Here is a 20,201-nt window from a genome sequence, read left to right on the forward strand (position 1 = left end):
GTAAGTATGAACTGTATTTCTCCTGCTGAGACTTAAGACAAAACGTCCAAATCTCTGGGATTTGGAGCCAATCACGTCTGAAGACGGACTTGACTCTAAAGCAGATGTACTAGTGAGCATTTAACCTTCACAGGGAGACAGAAGTGTTTAGTTGCTAACACTGGTTATAGACTGGGCTTTTCAGAGTGGGGATAATGAAAGAGGGGAGATCCAGGAAAGAAGTTGTACCTTCTCAGGCTTTGTTTGCTCTATTTGATCAGTCTTTTACGAACCAACATCTTCATTCACACAGGAGGAGCTGAGAAAAGACACTAGAGAGTGATTTTGAGAGCAGGAGAAAGGAGCACAGACTGTGAGGCTGAAGGGCCCAGGGCAGCACAAGAACCTCTGTCTCCTAATGGCAATCTGGGAATTTCTAACACCAGAACACTGGGGGTGATTTTGTTCTTCATAAGCTTTTTTTGAACCTCGTTCTTTTTGGTGCTACTAAGGCCTTTATTTACTTACAGAATTCCCAGGAGCACACATTGCTCAGGTTGGCAACCACAGCCCAGTGTGTGTAAGAGCCTGAATAGAGACAAATGCTTACACTCAAAGACAAAATCATAAAGAGATAATGGAAGGCAGAGTCTGATTATAAAAAAAAAAAAAAGATTAAAAAAAATTAGTTTATGATGCAGGGACACAAATCTATAGCACAATCTTAGTCCTGACCATAAAATTCCAGAAGGATTGTCTTTCATTTCCAGAGAAGGGACACCTGGCCTGCCTTTTGTCTGTGGACCACTACACAAATCATTCACTGAACCTTCTAAGGGGTGGGATCCATCAGTGTTTAAGAGCCTGCCCTCTACAGATGAATATGAAAAGTCTTTTAAAAGAGATTTAGTACAAACCCTAGGGATAATTTCTTACAAATTTACAGATAGAATAAGGCATGAAATTAGTGTCCAAAACCCTCAGGGAAATGCAATCAGCTTTTACAGCTGAACCAGGAACAAATAAAGAGACATTCAGTCTCCCAGGGCTCTACTGCTGTACTACACTCTACACTACATGGAAAACTGGACAGTAGGACAGGCTCAGGTTTCTTTTTCTTTCCTGTGTTTGAATATTCTGGCTGCAGTCATCTCGCTCTGCAGCTAAATCCAAGTCTGCAAGGGATGACGAAGGGTATATTACAGCTGCATTGTTTTGTCTTTGCTGGAGATTGAGAATGATGTATTTGGGATTCAGCTGGTGTATTTACAGTAGTTTTAGTGACCCATAAAACATTGGATCTATATTTTGAAATATTTACAAGAGTAGCAGTCAACAGTTCTTTATCTACAATACTTTTTAATACTTCTGTCTCCTCCTCTCTTGTCACCTTTTTTCATCCTGCCTTTTTGTTGTTTTTCAGCTCTGATATTGTTTGTTGATTGTGACATTGTGCTAATGACTGAGTTCCTCTTGATAAAACACAGGGCATTCCTAAGAGTACTTCCTTTTTTTTTTTTAATAACAAAAGGAAAAATGAGATGCAACCAAATCACCCATGCACTAAATAAATTCCCACAGTGATGGGAAGAGCTCCAAGCCCTAAGAATGTGGTCCATTTGGAGTCTGGCCTGTCCATGACAGTTCAACCAAAGAAAGGGGGAGCAGTGACCTAATAAATATTTTTCATTTCTAGCTTGGAATTAACAAACTAGATCAATTAATTTTTCAACACAAAGCTTTTCTTTAAAGATAAATTCCTGAATTAGGCATAAAAGAAACAATCACTACCCTTCTTCCACCTTCTCTTCCACCCCCCAAGATCCTCTGCTTAGAAATATCATTTATTAATTTACACAAACTAAATCCAACTTTTGCTGCCTACCTACTTGAACTTGCCTAGGGAAACAAGCTTTAGTTTCCAGCCTAAATAGCAAATGGAATAAAATTCCAGGATAAACATCAGGTAAAATAATTCCCTAAAACCAAAAAATTGAAGCAGCACTCTATAACCCTCCTATCAATAGCAGTGGAGCAGTTTTCCAGCTCAGAGAAGCAGCTAAGGAAGGAGTAGGAAATACAAAGACAAGGACAGGTTTAACTTAAATTTCAGACATGCATTCTCTCTCCATAACCTCAAAGTCAAAGATACATAAGCAAAAGGCTGATCAACTAAGAGAAAACAGCTGAAAAATTTAGTTCTTTGTTTCATGGCCTTTTTGTTTTTCTCTTCCAGAGCAAGGCAGTTGTGGTGAAGGGGTTGGAACAGAAGGAATCAAAACCCAGGGATGACCTAAGCATTACCAAAGGGCAAGAGCAATTTTTTGTTGGGAACTTTTCCCCCTTTTGAAGTTCTTCTAACCTGGAAAATTAAACAATAAACATGCTTTAACTAGAATAATTCAGCATCTAGTCCTGAAAGTCCTTATCAGTTGTATCTCCAAATTAGGCAGTCCTAGTTATACCCATGGCATAAAGGTAAGTCATATTGGCTGCTACAGATTTAAACAGTCCCTGTGCAAGCTTAGGTTACATTTGTAATAGTACAGACAATAATGAATAAAGGAACAGGAGCTCCTTCAAGACAGGACCATCTGGATCCCAATGCCAGCTCCCTCATTCTCACTGCACACAAGGACACCCAGGATGGGGAGCACCCAAGGGCAGCTGCTCCTGTGGCTGTACCAACAACAGGGAAGGTACAAGAAAGGTGAAAAAGGGTTCTTGTGAGAGTCAGGCACTAGCACTGTGTCCAGACACTCAGCAACACACAACAATCTCATCCCAAGTGGTCAACAGGCCTTAAGCTATCAGAACTTTAGAGGAATTACGAGATATGGTTTGAAAACCTCAGCATTTCTAAAGGCAATAAGAGGAGGCAGGAAGGTGTCAGCCTGTGGAACCTTGATTCTTTACATTCTACATTTTCAAGCTTTTGCTAACAATAAGAAGCCTGAAACTTCCCTCCATTTAACAAGATGGGCTCAGACCCTCTCAGAGGGTCACAACTCCAAAGGAAAGGCTCCGAGACAGGCAGCAGCTATCGCAGGATTCTCAATAAAATCGGGAGAGGGAGCAGTCCTGACTGCAGTGGCTGACAACTGTTTTAAGGCTGTATAATTATTTAGGGCAGGCAAGCCCTCAGGGAATGCCTTGAAGGAATGAAGAATCTTTTACTCTTGCTTAGAGCTTTTTTCTTAGACAGGAATGCTGAGAAATGGGGAGTCAGGGTATGTTTTATACCTGCAATTTCACTGTCCTGTGCTGAATAATAAAACTTCTGAGGTTCCTATTAAACATTTTAGCCACAGGACCCTATTTGTGCTGAGCTAAATTATTTAATTACATAGCTATCCTCAAATATCCATCAACATGGATTATTTATTTATAAAACCTGAAAATCGTTAAATGTGTTACCTCTATGACAGTGGCAGCAAATGTCCACTTTCAGACCTAACAACAAATAGCAAACAATACTTATTCAGCACTTTCCATGTAAGTATCCAAAATGAGTTTACAAACACTAATGAAATAAACCAAACAAAAGAGAGGAAATTACAGATAAGCAAAAAGATTGAGAAAATCTGAGCAAATCAGCCAAGGCCTCATACAGAATTAGTGACAATGGCCAAAACAGCCTCCATCTCCTGTTCTGCACCACAGGAGCATCTAGAATCAAAATAAGATATTGATTTTGAATACATTTAATGTTTAAAAACAAAAGTAACCTTAATTATTTTGAATCAGTTTTTAAAAGCAAACGTATCTTGTACATCCATAATAGTTAGAATGAAATTGTGCCACTGAAATGCACAAGCAACAGAAACCTCAGAACTGTATACACTTGGTATTTGTAGGAATTAGGTTCCAAGGTGATCTCTGCATCTTAACAGGGATGCCTGTTTGATGCAATGTAGAAGAATACAATGCACAAAACCACCATGCTCAGAGAAGTTTGCATATATGCAAACCCAAATAAACAGGATGGATTGGCAAGTCATTGTACACAGAGCCTCTGTGTGTTCTATTACTAATTCTTCACGTTACCTTCCTTTTTAAACGCTACATAAAATCCAAAAGATTTACCACAAAAGATTATGGCAGCTCTGGACTTGAACAATGCTACAGCATCCCTTTTAAAGTTAAATCATACTTGACTATAGTTATAACAGTGTCCATAAAAATACAAACAACATGAGGGTAGTTCAGCTGCTGAATGCCCGCTGATAGTGCTTTTTATTGCATGGACAAGATCACAATTCATACACTAACCCCATTTTCCCAATTCCCCAAGTTTCATTCTGTCAGGATTTGGAAATGTTGTGGAATTTATACTTACAACTGTAATGGGAGGAAGAAAATTGTGAGGGCTGCCAGCATCAAATGCTTAAAGAAGAGCAACACCGTAGGATCTCAACTCCCATGCTCCCTGCTGAGAACTGTGGTGGAGCAGGACCTATCAATGGGAAACACCTGGTGGAGACATTCTGTTCTGCTCCAGCAGGTGTGGTCAATCTGCAGGGCCAAATCCTGATTAAGAAATTACTGCCCTTGGTTTTTGAGAAGTCAGGATTTGCATCAGCAGCTTGGCACATCCTGCTTTCAAACCAAAGGACACATAAGGAGAAGGATGATGAAAAACAAAGTCAGATGCCAAGACTGGAAAAATGTGGACAACCATCAAAATTAGTATTACCTTGGCTTTAAATGTATAGCAAGATATACTTAGCATATAACATAGCAATCAACATACGTCCAGGGTACAGAATGTGATAGATTATGATCTATAAAAACAAAATTATAATTTCTGTATAACATAACTAGGAAGCAAAATAACACTATTTGTCATAGAAGGTCTAGAAATATCTTCTTATTTTGGTATTTTTCTGATTTGTGGGATGGAGTTCCCAACATAAAAATGCCATAAAGTTTATTTATCATTTGTATTGATTAATTTTGCGTTTAGTCTATGAGGAATATATGTGAGTAGAGGATTAGCGCATTGCAGTCAGCTCTAGGTACCTGAAGATGTTATGGCTGAAGAGTTGGAAGACGTGGAGAAAATCTGGTATATGAAGAGGGAGCTGAAGGTGTTGGAGTGGAGGGGACTCCAAAAGCCAAGGAGGAAATAAGGTTATTGCTGTGGGGAATGGTGTAAGAGAAACAAGGCACAAATCTGTAGGAGATCACAGACAGTATCATTTCTGATGCTTATAGAAAAACTTGTTTATGTATTTGCCCAAACATTAGCCAGGAACAAAATTGCTATGAGGAAGTTGCAGATAATAATAGTTAAAAACTATAAAAAAGAAAAAATTGGATAGAACCTCTAAAATGCTCACACTTGGAGAGAAACACGTTTCCTTTTGTCTAATACTTTCCTTACTTTTCTGTAAAAATGATGGTAGATCAGTAATATACTCCTCTCTATGTGAGAACAAAGAAAACATTAAAAAAATAATTTGCAAATATGCTGAGAATGTGTTCATTCTCCATTATTAAACAGTTCAAGGGTAGATTCAGCTGAGCTTTAAATGTAATAAAGAAATGATTTCAAAGCAACACTATGAGCCTCATATAGTAATTGAGAGTAGAAAAACAAGGGTGATAAAAGTGTCCTGTGTTATTGATGTTAGAGTTCATATATGATGCATTTCTGTGACGGGATTATCAGAGCAATGATGACAATGTGTACTTACTTATCAAACTAAACAAGGTGTCTCAAAAAGGAGAAATATTAAATTATGTGCTATCAGCCAGCTATACTATTCAGCAACACTTTGTGTATGTAGTATCTGCTCCATACATCTGTATTTCTACACGTGACCCTCACTAAACTAGTCTCTCTACAGTGTTTGCACAAAGAAGAAAATCCTTTGATCTTATAAGAGAAGTTTCAAAATGGACCCATCTTAGGTATAAATTAAATTGCATTTAAAAAAGAAAGAAAGAGTCTTGTGCAGGTTATCAGCCTTTCTCCTGCAATACTTATTCTCCCTTCTTGTCACAGATTTGTTTTATTTTGCTACAGCAATACATTATTACAACTTAAAATTCACATTCACCTGAAGAAAGCTGTGACATGCCTACCAAAAGAGACATACACTGCTTAACCTAAATTGACCCTTTTTTCCTTCTATTCTAATAGATCTTTTTTCTTTTTGTCACTCAAAATGAGTGTCTGATGTATGAGCATAAATTGTTAAAAGCAGTTTTAGGTAAAGGAAGAGAGAGTGAAGTGGAGTTTTCTCACAAAAGCCAACCTCAATTTATGTCAAAGAGGGTTAAAAGACCTTGGGATTAAAGCAATAAACTTGCTGCTGTCAAAGCTAAAACCCGCTAACAATTTAGTGCCAAACGCATGTTGTTCAATATCATTTCATATTATATTATGTCACAAGTAGGTGACAGTTCCACATCAGACTGACAGGGCTGATTTACTCTGAAGAATTCATCGACATTTTGCAGAGTCAAAGCTGACTTCATTTTGTTTGGATGCAGGGTGGGAAATCTCTCCCTGTTTGGGTTGGAATATTTGGCTGAATACCACGGTACACCCTGGGCCAGAGCAGAGGGGTCTGAGAGCCCAGGTCTGGACACAAGGTTCCCTTTCCCATGGCACAGGGACCTCAGGCACAACCCCCACAGCTGAGGGATCCCCGCCTTCTCTTGCCCTAAACAATCCAGATCCCTGCTGCCCTTTGTGCAGCTCCACTTTTTGATGTGATTCCCCCTCCTGCAATTTTTAAACTATCCAGCTGTCCTGTTCAATATTTTGATAATATTTTTCTGTCTGAATTCAAGCTTTTATGCTTCTCCAAAATATACCTATTGTAAAGGGCTGAAATAAAAGACTAAGTTAAGAAAATACTACTGGCACCTGCTTATATTTTAAGTAGGGAGTAATAATAACTATTTTTCCAGGATTTTCATTAGATCCCAAGGTCACATGCGAGGAGACCATTCTTAGGCCAGTGGCAAAAATACCATTTCTTTATATCAAGATGTCTTTTGCAAGATATTCCCAGATGGTACTTTTATTATGGGTTCCAATTCAAGTTTCTCCCAGGTCCCTGAGACAACTCTGAATAAACACAGTCCTCCTTTTTGTTTCAGGAAAATCTAATTGATCTGAATACTCTGTCAAGGTTTCAAAGCTTATTCAAAAAGGGTGCCTCTTCCCCAAAATCCAATGTATTCTTCTACAGTTATCTGAGTCCCCATGTGATGATTATTTCCTTCTCTTGTTGGCTATTGCTATAAATCTGGAATTGCAACTCAGCTCCTGAGGCTAAAGAACCAGGTTTATTCTGAACCAAGTAGAGCTGTGCTACATTTAAAGTAGTCCTGTTATATGTGGAAACAGGAATATCCCTCCCTCCCTTCTTTTTGTTTCTTTTTTAATCATGGAACAAACTTTCAGTTACCACAGGTTGTTCTTACCTTTATCTCTGAAAGAAAACCTAGCAGCATTTGGGGTCTTTTAAACACACATATCACTATTTCCTCCATCTAAATACAGGAGTGGGTACATTAGTGCCTGGCCATTAACTTCTGTAAACCACTTAGTGATTCTTCTGTGACATTCTTTGGGCAGTGTTTGCTGTTCATTCAGGAAAACATTATATGCAACAGCACATTGCATGTAAAATGGTCCCATCATCCAACGCTGGTTTGTTTTTGCTGGCCATCTGCTGAACACCTCTCAGGCAGCAAAGGGGTTACCTTGTCTATTATGCAAAACCATTGCCAGGGAGAAGAACTTCCAGTGAATTGTTAGAAAGATTAGTGGATGGTTAATCTTATTTGACATTTAAAACACTTGGAGGTAAATTCAGTGCTCACCTGCCCTAGAGTGTACAGCATGAATATGCTTCTTCATATCTATTCCTGTTTAAACTAGTAGCTCTAAAAGCTGGAGGATATACCTGGCATAGAGGGATATTTGGGGAAAAGGGAAAAAAATGAACAGGTGAACACAGACCCTGGCTTTAAACCTTTACAGTTTTCTCATATTGAAACACAAATTTTACTTTTTTTGGTTTATCATCTCATCCTGACACAGACATACTCCTGCTAACTTACAGATTCTGCTAGTAGGATCAAATTCTAATATCTTTTGTATATTAATATTTCCATGCTCCATTTTCTGCTGCCCCATCAGTTATGAACATGACAAATACACACATGTACACAAAGTGCAAAGCCTAAGGTGTCCTGGGATCCAGAGAGAACTCTAAAGAAGACTAAGGACATATCTGCGGCCGTTTCCTCATGGAGTGGCCCTCAAACCCACTGTGGTGCACACAAAAGTAAAACCATTAAGGATCCAATGAACTGCAGCTGAAGAAAAGGGATGAACACAGAGCTGTGTCACAGCCTGAGGCTGCATTTGCTTTCTGTTGTGAGGGGCACAGGAGTGGCAATGACATGAGGGGTGTGTGCTGAGGCACCCAGTCCCTTTTGCTGAGCTCCAGGTGAACATCTCTCGCCTTAAGTCCTCTGTAACTCTACAACAGGGATCAAAATGAATTGTCATGTCTCTTTTAAGAGGGAAATACTACAACCTCTCTCTCTAGACAGGTTGTGACCTTTCAATTTAGGCTATCAGTTTACTCAGTGCTTGCTCTGTAGTTCATGATTAACTTGAAAGAGTTAGATCACACTCTCTCCAGGTCCTCAAGAAGGAACTTCTGTTGACTGTTAGAAATCCCTCTTGTAGAAAAAGTGCACATAGTATGGCTGTATAACCTATCTTTCAAAGTTACTTCAGTATCAATTCTTATCCAAAAGCTCCTAAAAATATTTCTACTCCTTTTTTTTTCTTTAGGATAATATTTATGAGAAGTCAAAGTGAAAAACAGACACCTGGTTATTAATAAATACATCTTTGCTTTCACAAAAAAAAACACCCTCCTTAAAAAGGGTCTCAGAGCTCTCAGACATTAATTAAACATTCTTATGTAGTTCATGAAAGATGTGTTTCAATTCTAAATATAAAAGGTAAACTGAGTTCAAGAGATAGTTACTCACCCATTCCTGCTGAGCCACTGGCAGAGCCACAGAAACCTTCTCCCTCCTCCTGTAACTGTGGTTGGGCAGCTGCCCCAGTATGTTCTAGAAAACAGAGCAAAAAATTTCATAAACATTTTTTTTTCAAAGCTCACCTGTAGACTTTCTCTATTTCTTTTTTGAAAAAAAAATACATCAGCAGTTTTCTTAGTCTTCTCTAGGAGTTACCCTAGGAGATGGGATGGATTGAGGAGCAAACACTGAACTGAAGAGTTGCATGTCCTGCTGCCACTGCAAGTGACTGCTCAGGCCAGTAACATGGGGATTCTTTTTGTTATTTATTATTATCCACACCTCTGTACCTAAAACCTGCTTGCTGGGGGCAAGTAAATTCTTTCAAATATTTTTTTAGTTATCCACAGCTGTACATTTCCCTTCATTTAGCGATAAATGTCAAGCAATGATGGGAAAATCCCTCCCTTGCTGCAACATATGTATGTTCCAAACAGAACTAATAGCAAAAATTTCAAAATACTCCCCCAAATAAATTTTACACACTCAAACAATCAAACAGTTTATGTTACTTTCCAATATAGTAGCAGCTCAAGCTCAGTGAAACAAAATCGAGTAGGTTTGATTGCATTACTTGTACTTCACCTTTCCACTAGGGAAAGGTGGAAATACAGAGGTGAGCCAAATGCAGAGGTATTTAAATAGTTAAGCAAACAGGAAGTTTTTAAGAACAAAGACTGAGACTGTCACAAATAAGTAGATGTAACCTCCCAAAGACGTATCACAGGATCTTTAACTCTCAGGACCCTACAGTTTCTCACTGACATTACAAGTCTGGCCTACAGCTCACCTCACTGTAGTAACACCTGACATAATGACTCACACTGCACTATTTGCTTTGTCTTAAGTTCAAGTGAAATCTCTTTTTATCACTCTGGACAGGCCTTTGACACCCCTTCAGCTGTGGTCTGTCATCAAGAGATGCTCAGCACCCTAATTCATCCCTTTAGCCCCCTGTTTTCTCAAGGAAAAGGTAAAGTGAAGCTTTTGAGCTCAACTGGCCCTGTTTCTTCTGGTTTTGAGTTTTCCAGAGCCTTTAAAATTCTTCTTATACTCTGGAAGTCATCTGGGAATAAAAGTGTGTCTTCTGAGGTGTCTGTATGTCCCCAGATGGGGGGACAGGGAGGGATCAAAGGACAGACTCTCAGCTGGTGTCACCTGAGGTATCACATTCTCTAGAGCAGAAGAAAAACAGTGCACACTAAACAAAGATGTTGGCCATAGACCACAAACCTGGAATAAAGGAGGCATCAGTCCTCTATAACAGAAAACAGATGAATTGCAGAGTTTGCTGGAATTCAGGGACAGGAAAGTTCACCTAAAATGACCTTGAGGATTAAACCCCATTTTAAGCACTGCAGTGGTCAGCACAGTATTTGCATTTTTAATTTATTCTTTCAAATGAAGTATCTTCATGACTAATCCTTCATTTAGAAAAAGGAATAGGTGTTATTCAATGACATGACACACCTGAAAAGCAATACTTTCAGTATTTGCATTTCCATATAAAATTTCAGTGGCTCAAGAAATTACTATATGCATTTGGAGTGTTACTATTGTCCTCACTTTTAAGTTTTTCTTTTTATAATAACAGCCATCTACCGCTATTACTGTAGCTTCTTGTCCAGATCTCCCTTTGGAGACTTTCTGACTACTTAACACCACTTTTCAATTTCTCTACTTATGCATATACATCTTCAGTCCAGATATGAGAATTTGCTAATGGACTGCAACTTTTTTTCCAAGATTCCCATGTGTAGAATTTTACATAGGCTGATCCAAAGTCTAAACTCTGCTTGCCAATGTCTTATGCTAGGAATATGCCTGTGACAGTCCACCCCAGAATTATGCTAACATTTGGAAGTATAAATTTAATTTGAGTACAAAAGAGAGCAAAAAGCATCAGATTATATATTTAAAATAAGATTGAGGTGTACACATTGTCAAATGGACAAATTTGACAAAACCTGGTGTGTAATAAAACGTGGTTCCCTCCTGCACTATGTACATTTCTAGCTGCAGATTGAAGAATAAATGGCAGTGGTAAGAAAATGGAAAACATGTAGGCAGGCACACCTATCTCCTGTTCCTGAGGTCACACCACTTTGCATTTTACCCACAACAAAGCACATAATGCTTCCATTTGGCTTTTTTCATTCATGGAAGTAACTCTGTGACACTCTCTAGTGGAAGGCAGACACACACCACCTCAGCCACGCTCTGTGTGCACCGAACAGGCTCGGGGAAGCAACACCACGAGAAGGGAAACTGGCTGAAACGGAGCTTGGGCACTGTTGCATGTGTTTTGCTGCACTCTTATTTTTTAACACCACAACCAAAACACTTACAGACAGGTCCCTTCTGTTTGAAGCCCAGAGGATAACGTGGTACTGAAGCATAAATAAAGAGTGCCACTAGCAAGGAGTAACTGGCAGCAGACAAAGCCCAAGCCAGCAAACTGTCACGATTGCTCTAGAGGGTTTATAAGCTTTATCAAATCTGTGCTAGCTAATTCACTTGCAGAAGTGTACTGATAACACTGCTGCTTTTTTTTCTCTTGCTTTTATTATAAACAGAAAGATAGACAGGTCCTAAGGACAGATCCTTTTCACAGCTCTGCTCTCTTCTGCCAGCAATGCCCTTCTACTTTGCACAGATTACCAGGTTAAACTAGGGATGTCATTGAGTCAGGAGCATTTATTGCAGTAAACCCCAATATATTTCCAAAAAAAAAAGCTTGCCCCTCCCTTCTAACACTTACATTGTGGTTGGAAGCAACATTTAAAAAAAATATACAGATCCAATCTGGTGTTCCTTGTCTCATTGAATATGCAAGTGGTTGTTTTTCACCACTTCCAATAAACATACTGAAGTTATAATTTCTGTGGACAGAGGAATTTTTATTTATATATATATATATATACATACACAAATATATTTCAGGGTGGAGCATTTGGTTGCTTTCCCTGCTCCCCCTCCAAGTCTAGATGCAGTTTTTTGCATATTGTTGTACCGACACCACTTTATCAACAGCTATTGCTAAACAACAACTGCTATTAATCTAAATGACATAAATTAATACCACCTGCTGTAAGTGCAGAGGAAGTTTGGTTTATACTTTTAACTGCAGCTTTTGAAGTATCCAGGACAGGATGCAGGTAGATCCATAGATCTCTGTAATTTTCTCACTTCATACATGTAACTGCTCAAAATGATGCCTTTGGGGTGGAAAGGTTTCCAAAAGGGATGCCCAGCTTTGAGCTTGCTGCCTTGCACAGTCTTTCTGGCTACACTTCTCCATGTCTGGTACTTCATTTCTGAAGGCTTCCTCTAAGCCTCCTGGTGATCCTCCCCAGGAGCTCCATGCACAGCAGCCTGTGGGAAAACTGACAAAACACTGGAAAATTCTGCCAAATAATAAACAAACCAACTCCATGGTTTTTTTTTCCAAACATGTTTCCACGAATAACTGAGAAAGCACACTTGCTAATTTACTACATGTTTGTCTTTATGGAGTATTTTTAAAATAAAATATTTCACTCCCTCCTGCCTCTTCTTAATTTGTCCTGTCATTCAATTTCTGTAACTAATTTGAGGAGAATTCTCTAATGTTTCACCACCCTGCCAAAGCATAGTTTTTGTTTGAATGTAATGCAGAACTATTTTAATTGCAGGGAACATTAAAAATCCACCCCATAATGTGGGATTATTCCTTGTGCTAATTCTAGAAGCCCAAATTGTAGACGTGACTGAATTCAGATTCCTGTTTCACACAAACACAAAGGGAAAAATTCTGCCTGAACTCCATTCAACTCAGACATTCATAAAGTATGTCCATGTTAAGCTTTAAACAAGATTTGGGTCAATATATTTTTCTGAGGAAAGTTCACTCAATAACAATTTTGAAGTCAACTATCATGACACATGAACAAAGCCTCCAGAGAGCTCAGTGTTGTGCACCTCGCTGGGTCAGTTGGTTTCTAAACCAGAGTGACTGGAAAGAAAGATCCTCTTCCACGGGATTCAGAACAGGATCTGAATGTAGGAGCTCCTTTTTCTCTTGACTACAGGTGGTGCTGAGGGAGACTAGAAACCTATTCATATGTGAGAGTAGGGACCTACAACAAAAAAAACCTTTTCATAATTGTATGGGGTAGAAGTGTTGTCAGTTTACAAACTGGAAGCACAAGGATCATCAGGAAGTGTCTTTCAGTAATTTAAATCTAGTGATATTGTACCTGAAAAAAAAAAAAAAAGGGACACCAGGATCTGCCTTTGGAAGACACGAATTCAGTGCAGTGGTGTGAAGGCAGAGGTGCTGTCACAGGGTGATCACATCACAGCACTAAGCAGAACTAAGCTTTGGCACTTTAAAAATTCAAACCTGAAGACATTTTAAGTTACTTATTTCAGGTGCACATGTAAGAAGCATTTAGGGCATTACCTTCACTTGGAGTTTTCTTCTCAAAGCCTCTAAAGCATTTAATATTTTCAGAAGATATGAAGGTTTTTCAGAGATGTTTGCTATAGCCAACCACATGTACTATGGAAATTCCAGAAAATAAGACCAAATGTATAATTTATAGTTAAAAGGATGATATTCTGTTTTTCTAACTGCAAGAAACTGAAAATACGATTCAAAAAGTCTGATATTCTGCATGACCAAACACAATTTCACCTAAACCACTGATTATTTTACCTGTAAGAAAAATATCCCTAATTTTCACTGCTGGAAAATCATCAGGATTTAAGTGCAGTAAAGAATATAATAAAACTTATACAGTACTTTTCACACTATAATGTCTCATGACTTTTACATACAATGAAATATTAAATTGCAAAACATTAATGAATAACTAGTAGAAGAGACAGTTTAGCACTTCCAATGCTGAAATTTAGAATTTCTAATAACTGAAGATGACAAGATGCACAATTGAAAAGAGGAATAATAGAAGACTAAAAATAGATGCCTTGAAACTGCACTGTAGTTAGCTACAATAACACACAGACTGTGATCTTAAGCAACTGCTCAACAAGCCCTGACACAGTGAGAAAGGGAAATATCCAAAATGTAGTTACACTTCCCAAAATTTAGTTCAGTGTCTGTTTGGTCCAGAACACCACTACATGAAGCAAGATAAGAAGTTAAAAAAAGGCTGTTTGTTGTTTCAAAACCCAATGCTAATTAAATAAGATAGGAAACACAATCAAAAATAGGAGATTTAAAACCTAGCATTACTCCTGGAGTTGTACACAACCAAGGCCTTTTCAAGAGTTTCTCTAACAGAACTCCTCCATTAAAAGTTGTCAGGGAGACAGAAAAGAGAAAATTAAAATTCCAGTCAACTTAGTGGAGTATCAAAGGTTGGGGCATTTTACATATGACTTAGCAAAAATTAGGTCTACAATTTACCTTTCATTCTGAATTTTGGCTATTTGTTGAACATCAAGACAGTCATGAAAAGGAAAAAAAAAAGGGGGAACCAAATATCTGCTCAGACATCTTCTCATTTTGATCCCACCTCAAAGAAGACATTCTACCTTACAACTCAGTGCACAAGACCAAAAATACCTGCAGTAACCAAAGATGTATGATTACAGAAAATTCTAACATGGATGTGGCTGATACTAAGACAGACACCTGTAAAACTTCTAAATTTGACTAGAAGACCTCACAGAGCTATAACATAACATGGCATTTTTAATATAAATCTAAGGAATTCCACTGCTCTTGGAAATTAAAAGTTTTAAGCACACTTAAACAGCTCAGGTGATCTCTGTACAAAGAAAGAAGGAGATGGCAGAAGGAGTGAATATGTGCACATGCCTTCATGAGTCAAAGTGCAGTGGTGAGTGTGGACTCCTAAGTGAAATCTGTCAGACACAGGATTTGAATTAAGACAGATCTTGAAGGGAGAGCATTGTTTACTTCTTGGAAAATTTGCAGATCATTCTTTCACAGACACCCACCCAAAGTAGATAACCAAGAATTCCCCACTGTTCTCCCACAAACAATAACACAGGGAAATACACCCACAGACAGCACACAAAAAAACTGTATGCCTCCCTCTCACATGCATTTCTACTCTGTTCAAAGCTGCACTGTTCAAGTGAAGAGTATTTCCTGTAAACTTATGTGTAATAAAGAGAACTCATCGAATTTAATGTGAATCTTTCTAAGTTAAGAACCAAAAATACTCACTTGATAGGCCATCTGGGAACGCTTCCCAAATCCAAATTTAGGGTCCAGTAACAAGTCCTACATACAGCCTTTGTGTGTGAACACTTACTCTTCCTGCACTGAATTTCCCTGAACTGGAGCCAATATGACTCTGCACATGGAGGGAGCTACGTGGGGGATCAGAAACCTGGCACTGCTCAATGACCCAACCACTCTGCTTCACACCCTTTCTCTGCATGGACTCTTCATCCACTATTGGGGATGTTCATCTCCTCTAAACTGTGGGGGGCAGGAGGTGTGTGTGTGTTAAGAACTTTCTTTAACAAAACATCAAAGCCGAAAACCTTATGGTTTGAGGATTTGTTGAAAAATAAAATTTGGCTGCTAAAGTAAGGGCTATTAAAAAGATAAAAAGCTATCAACGTAGCATTTGCTTCTCATCCCACTACTGTATCAACTGTCAAACACTCTTGGAGGTGAAAATAAAAAGTATTTCATTTTTCTGTTTGCTTAGGAATAAAGCATCTTTGCATCAGCTTCAAAAATATTGTCAAAAATCACTAGGAATAATGCAGAAGTAATTTAATTGCTGGGGAAGTTATACAGAGCCCTTCCAGGGTGTACCAAGCTTAAGTCTTGACAAACTGAGACTTAACCAAGTTTTTTCATCTTCCTGAAGAAGAAAATTGTTTTGAATTGTGTACACATGAAGTTGTTTCTCTCCTCAGTGCAAGCCCCAAGTGTGTTTAATAGTTTTGCTAAATATGACTGAAAGAAAACCATGCCTGAGGGAAATGATCCTTTGCTGGATATGTATAAGGGTTGAAGCAGTTGGTCAATGAGTGACCATAGCATATGAATCTAAAACTAATCTCAAAGAGCCTGAGGGCACCCAAAGCTAACCTAGTCAAGTAGTCATTTTTTCACGTGCTTTGAGCTAAATACCATGTCTATAAAAGACTCCCTATACACCTACAAGCATTTGGTTTTTCTCACATTAAAAAAGAAAAGTTTTAAACAATGTATTGTAGTGGGTCCATAACAGCAAACTAAAAATAATTATATGGTAGAACGGGCAGTCTCTTAGTTGTCACTAAAATGAGACAGTTCTGAAGGCTGTTGAGAAAAAAATTGAAAAATTGCCATGACACTAGTTCAGATCTTAAATCTGTCCCATGTCATCTCAGGTTCAGAACATCTGGGGAGAGTGCCCCCTCAGAACATCTGGGAAGGTTGTGGCCCTGAGTCACTACACTGAGCCCATGGGTCCAGCTCCAATCATCTCCGCAAACCACACCCTTGCTCTGGACCTTGGTCCTCTTTTCTCAAGCAAGAGAGATGGGCAACAGGCTGCTCCCCTTTTCTCTCAACAGTGCAGGCATCCTCTCTTTGAATTTGCATCGTGCCACTTTAAAATATAAACCAATCTTTACAAAACTAGAGAAAACTGTAATAAAAGTTTCCTCTAATAATAAAATAATCTATATTACCTAAAACCTTAGGAAATGTACAGAACTGATTTTCTGAGTAAACTACAGCAATGAACAAGCCCAGCTGCATTTCACAATAAAGCTGCACGAGACAGCAGAACTGCTCTGTGAACAAGGGCAAGGGATGGGGTGAGAAAATCACTGAAAAATATTAAGTCCCTTGAGCACCACGGGATGTGCAATTTTCATCGTGCTTCGAGACGTACTTGTGTGGCCTTGTTGCTTCTATTGATCACCGTAGGTCTTTCCTAATAGAGTTACAAGGCATTTTCAGTTGCAGACTTAGAAACCTGTGGGAAATGGGATCCAATCATCTGGCTGCTGTGCTCCTGTAAGGCCAGCTCTGTCTTGTTGCTACTGCTCTGTTGGGCTTTAAACACAATAGCAGCACATCTACGGCTGTGAAGCAGAGAGCAGGGATTGTGCAGCACAGGTTATGAATTTCTGTGAAGAAAGAACTGAATATCTGTGGTCATTTACAAAGTTCAGCTAATTTTCTTATTACTTTTCTTTGTTATGAAACTGCACGTCTGATTTCCAACAGGGTTGTGAGTGCAGGAAGAAAGTGGGAACCATTAAGAGGTATTTTATGCTCTTTCAGCACCCCAATAGGCATAGTAATGAATGAACAGAGAGCATTTTGCAATGTTATGCTGAGGCAGAAAGCATTGGAAATACTCACAGAAATCTCAGTGAAAATAAACATTACTTTAAGCAAGAAAACCAAGGCACAGGGAATCTCAGTAAAAAAAACCTGTATTTTGGGTTCTTACTTGGATCAAAATAAACAAAAGACATTTGCGTTTTGCTTATCAGATCTGGAATAAAAGATAATTAAAAAAGAAGGGGAAACTTGTACATTAAAAAAATTTCTACTGAAAATATTACATGAACAAGTGACCTAGCACAGCCTACAACTTAGAAACTTAAGACTGAAATAAAATACAATCCACTTTCCTCATGTAATATTAGCAATGGCACTCTAAGATGTTTATCTATTAAAAAAAAAGTCAAGGTAAAATTCAAGGCAAGCTCTATCCAGCCAAGGAAGGACTCCTAGAGGTTCAGGAGAGTCAGCTCAGGACTTCCAACGGAGAGCAGCATAGTTGGGTTGCAAATGTGGGAGAAGGAAAAGGGATTCTGTTACATGCACAAATATGTTCATGAATTGCCTGATATTAGAAAACAAAACAAAACAAAAAAAATACAAGATGCTTTATGGAAGAATTTATCTTCTCAAGAAGAACACATCAGTGGCTACAAGGACTAAAGAGAGGTTCATTGATGAAGAGCAGTAAAGTGGGTTTGGGTTTGCTCCCCCCTTGTTTCTGTGCTGGCCCCTCCTGCAACATGCATCTTTCATCACATCAGTGTGACAGCTCTGAGATTAGTGGTACCCTGAATCAAACCCATGTTTGATTTGATAGTCAAGATTTCCTTACCCTTACAGTTTAGCCATAAATATTGCATCATGGTCAGGAGGTCCTTCCCAGGAAACAACACAATGCAGGCACATTTATATGCCTATAAGCTGAAAAGTGCACTTGATTGCACCACTGTAACTAAATGATTACACTGGCTTTGGTGAAGTTCACCAAGATGTGAGGAAACAGTTTCTGTGGTTCACATTCCCCTCTGCAAGACAGCATCTAAAGAGACTGTGTGAGCAAGAGAGTGTGTGGGGGGGAAAAAAGCACCACTTAAAACTGAACGAACACAGCACAAAAGTACATATGAACTTTTAACAGCCCAAAGAGGATGACATGGTCCACGAAGACCTGCCCTCATAACCTCAGGAAATACAAATCAATCTGTGTTTCATCATTTGAAACTTGAACTTCTAGCTAGTAGCTCTGTGCTCTTCCCCCTGCCTTCTTCAAAAACTCCTCCTTGAGCTGATTTACACTATTTGCTTCTACTGCTGACTTCGGCAGTTTGTTCCAGACTGTATTTCAACTACCCTTTGTGTAAAACTGTTCTGTCTGAATATATCAGAGTCCCTAAATTCTGGTACACATATTGGAGTGGTTACAGAAGTAATTTTACTGTGCCTGGCAGCTGGCCTAACTCCTGCTCTGATCTCTCCTCCCCTCCCTCAACCCAACAGTTAATACTTCGCCATCAAAGTCAGGGCTGCTACAAAGAGAGGCTGCTCCAGCCAAGTGCCCAGGGGGACACTGCTTGAACTTGTCACATACTGGCAGGACACTGTGGCCAGAGCAGCCTTCCTAACCTTTAGAAGGGGACCAAAGTAGGGAAGAGCAAAGAGTAAGCAAATAGAGAGGAGCAGGACTCTACGTCTTACTATGTTAAACAATTTGATCCTATTCACAGGCCCTTTATCTGCTTTCCACAAACGTTTTCATAAGTGTTGATTAAAAACAAAACTGTCCATAGATCTAAAATATATTAATATAAATTCTAAAATAAATTTTAATATAGATATTTGTGGAAACTGAACTTTGTTCATTTTTTTTCATTTTGGACTAGAAAGAGGACTAAATTTATTGGAATCTCAACTGCAGCTGTAGGCTGGCAATTAAGTAGCTGTAAAGAAATGGGAGAGTGAATAGCAGCCTCCAGATCTTGAATAAATTGTCAGCTGATCTTAAACAGGAAGTACAGGATTCTTAATTTTGACTTCTGAGGATCTGCATTTTCTAAAAGATGATTATTTGCAAGTGTCTTTTTAAATCCACTTTTGTGCATGAACTAAGGTTAGCAAAGAGGCAGATAATCCATCAAGTGTGCCATAACTTTTAAATGAAGGTGACATATTTTTCCCAGTCAGAACAACTTTCATCAGGAATATTTTTGGAAATTTAGAAAATCTCTTTGATGTCAAAAAACTGTTCTCACATTCTTTTGAAGCAGACAAAAGGTCAATGTTAATTGCAATATGTTGTAAATCATATAGATTACTTTCAAGAAAATATTTAAGGGAGATATCTTATATGTGACATTCATTCTTCAGCCAGCCAGACACAGATGATGTTTAATTTATAAAGATTTAAAAGGATGGAAGTCTCTTGCAAAATACAGAATTTAATGAAATTCTTCTGTTTTGTTACCAATTCACAGATATCATCGCTTCTTATTTATGGAGAAAAGTGTATTAATCATCACATGCAGAGTTGCAAATTCAGCAGAAACATAAATTATCAGCCCTAAACCTCATATTCTTCCAAAGGATCTGTAAAGCTAAAGTTTTGAATAGCTTGGAAAGAACAAATGGACAAGAAAAGATAATGCATCTTTTGAAACACAAACCTGCAAAGATGTTATGCTCAATTACTCTGACAAAAGATTTGGAAACCAACAATATCCCCTGTGGAATACCATTGCTAAACTGGAATGCTAAATCAAAAGCTCAAAGTTAAGTAAGAATAATATACCATAAGCCACATTAAATGTGTGTCATCCTTAAAGCTAGAACGCACTTGGATATTTATGAAATAACTATTTCT

General features: G+C 38.5%; 1 long non-coding RNA gene across 1 annotated transcript in view; it reads right to left on the reverse strand.

Moving 5' to 3' along the window:
• The window catches only part of LOC113974498, a 33,152-nt gene that overhangs the window by 11,916 nt on the left and 1,035 nt on the right, over positions 1–20,201 (reverse strand). The window contains exons 2-3 of the long non-coding RNA XR_003536565.1: positions 12,149–12,438; positions 9,013–9,096 (exon numbers count right to left, since the gene is read on the reverse strand). This is a non-coding gene — a long non-coding RNA (uncharacterized LOC113974498). The remainder of the gene's footprint in view (positions 1–9,012; positions 9,097–12,148; positions 12,439–20,201) is intronic.

Source organism: Neopelma chrysocephalum, unplaced genomic scaffold, assembly GCF_003984885.1.
Source record: "Neopelma chrysocephalum unplaced genomic scaffold, ASM398488v2 Primary Assembly neopelma1_121, whole genome shotgun sequence".
Lineage (NCBI taxonomy): Eukaryota > Metazoa > Chordata > Aves > Passeriformes > Pipridae > Neopelma > Neopelma chrysocephalum.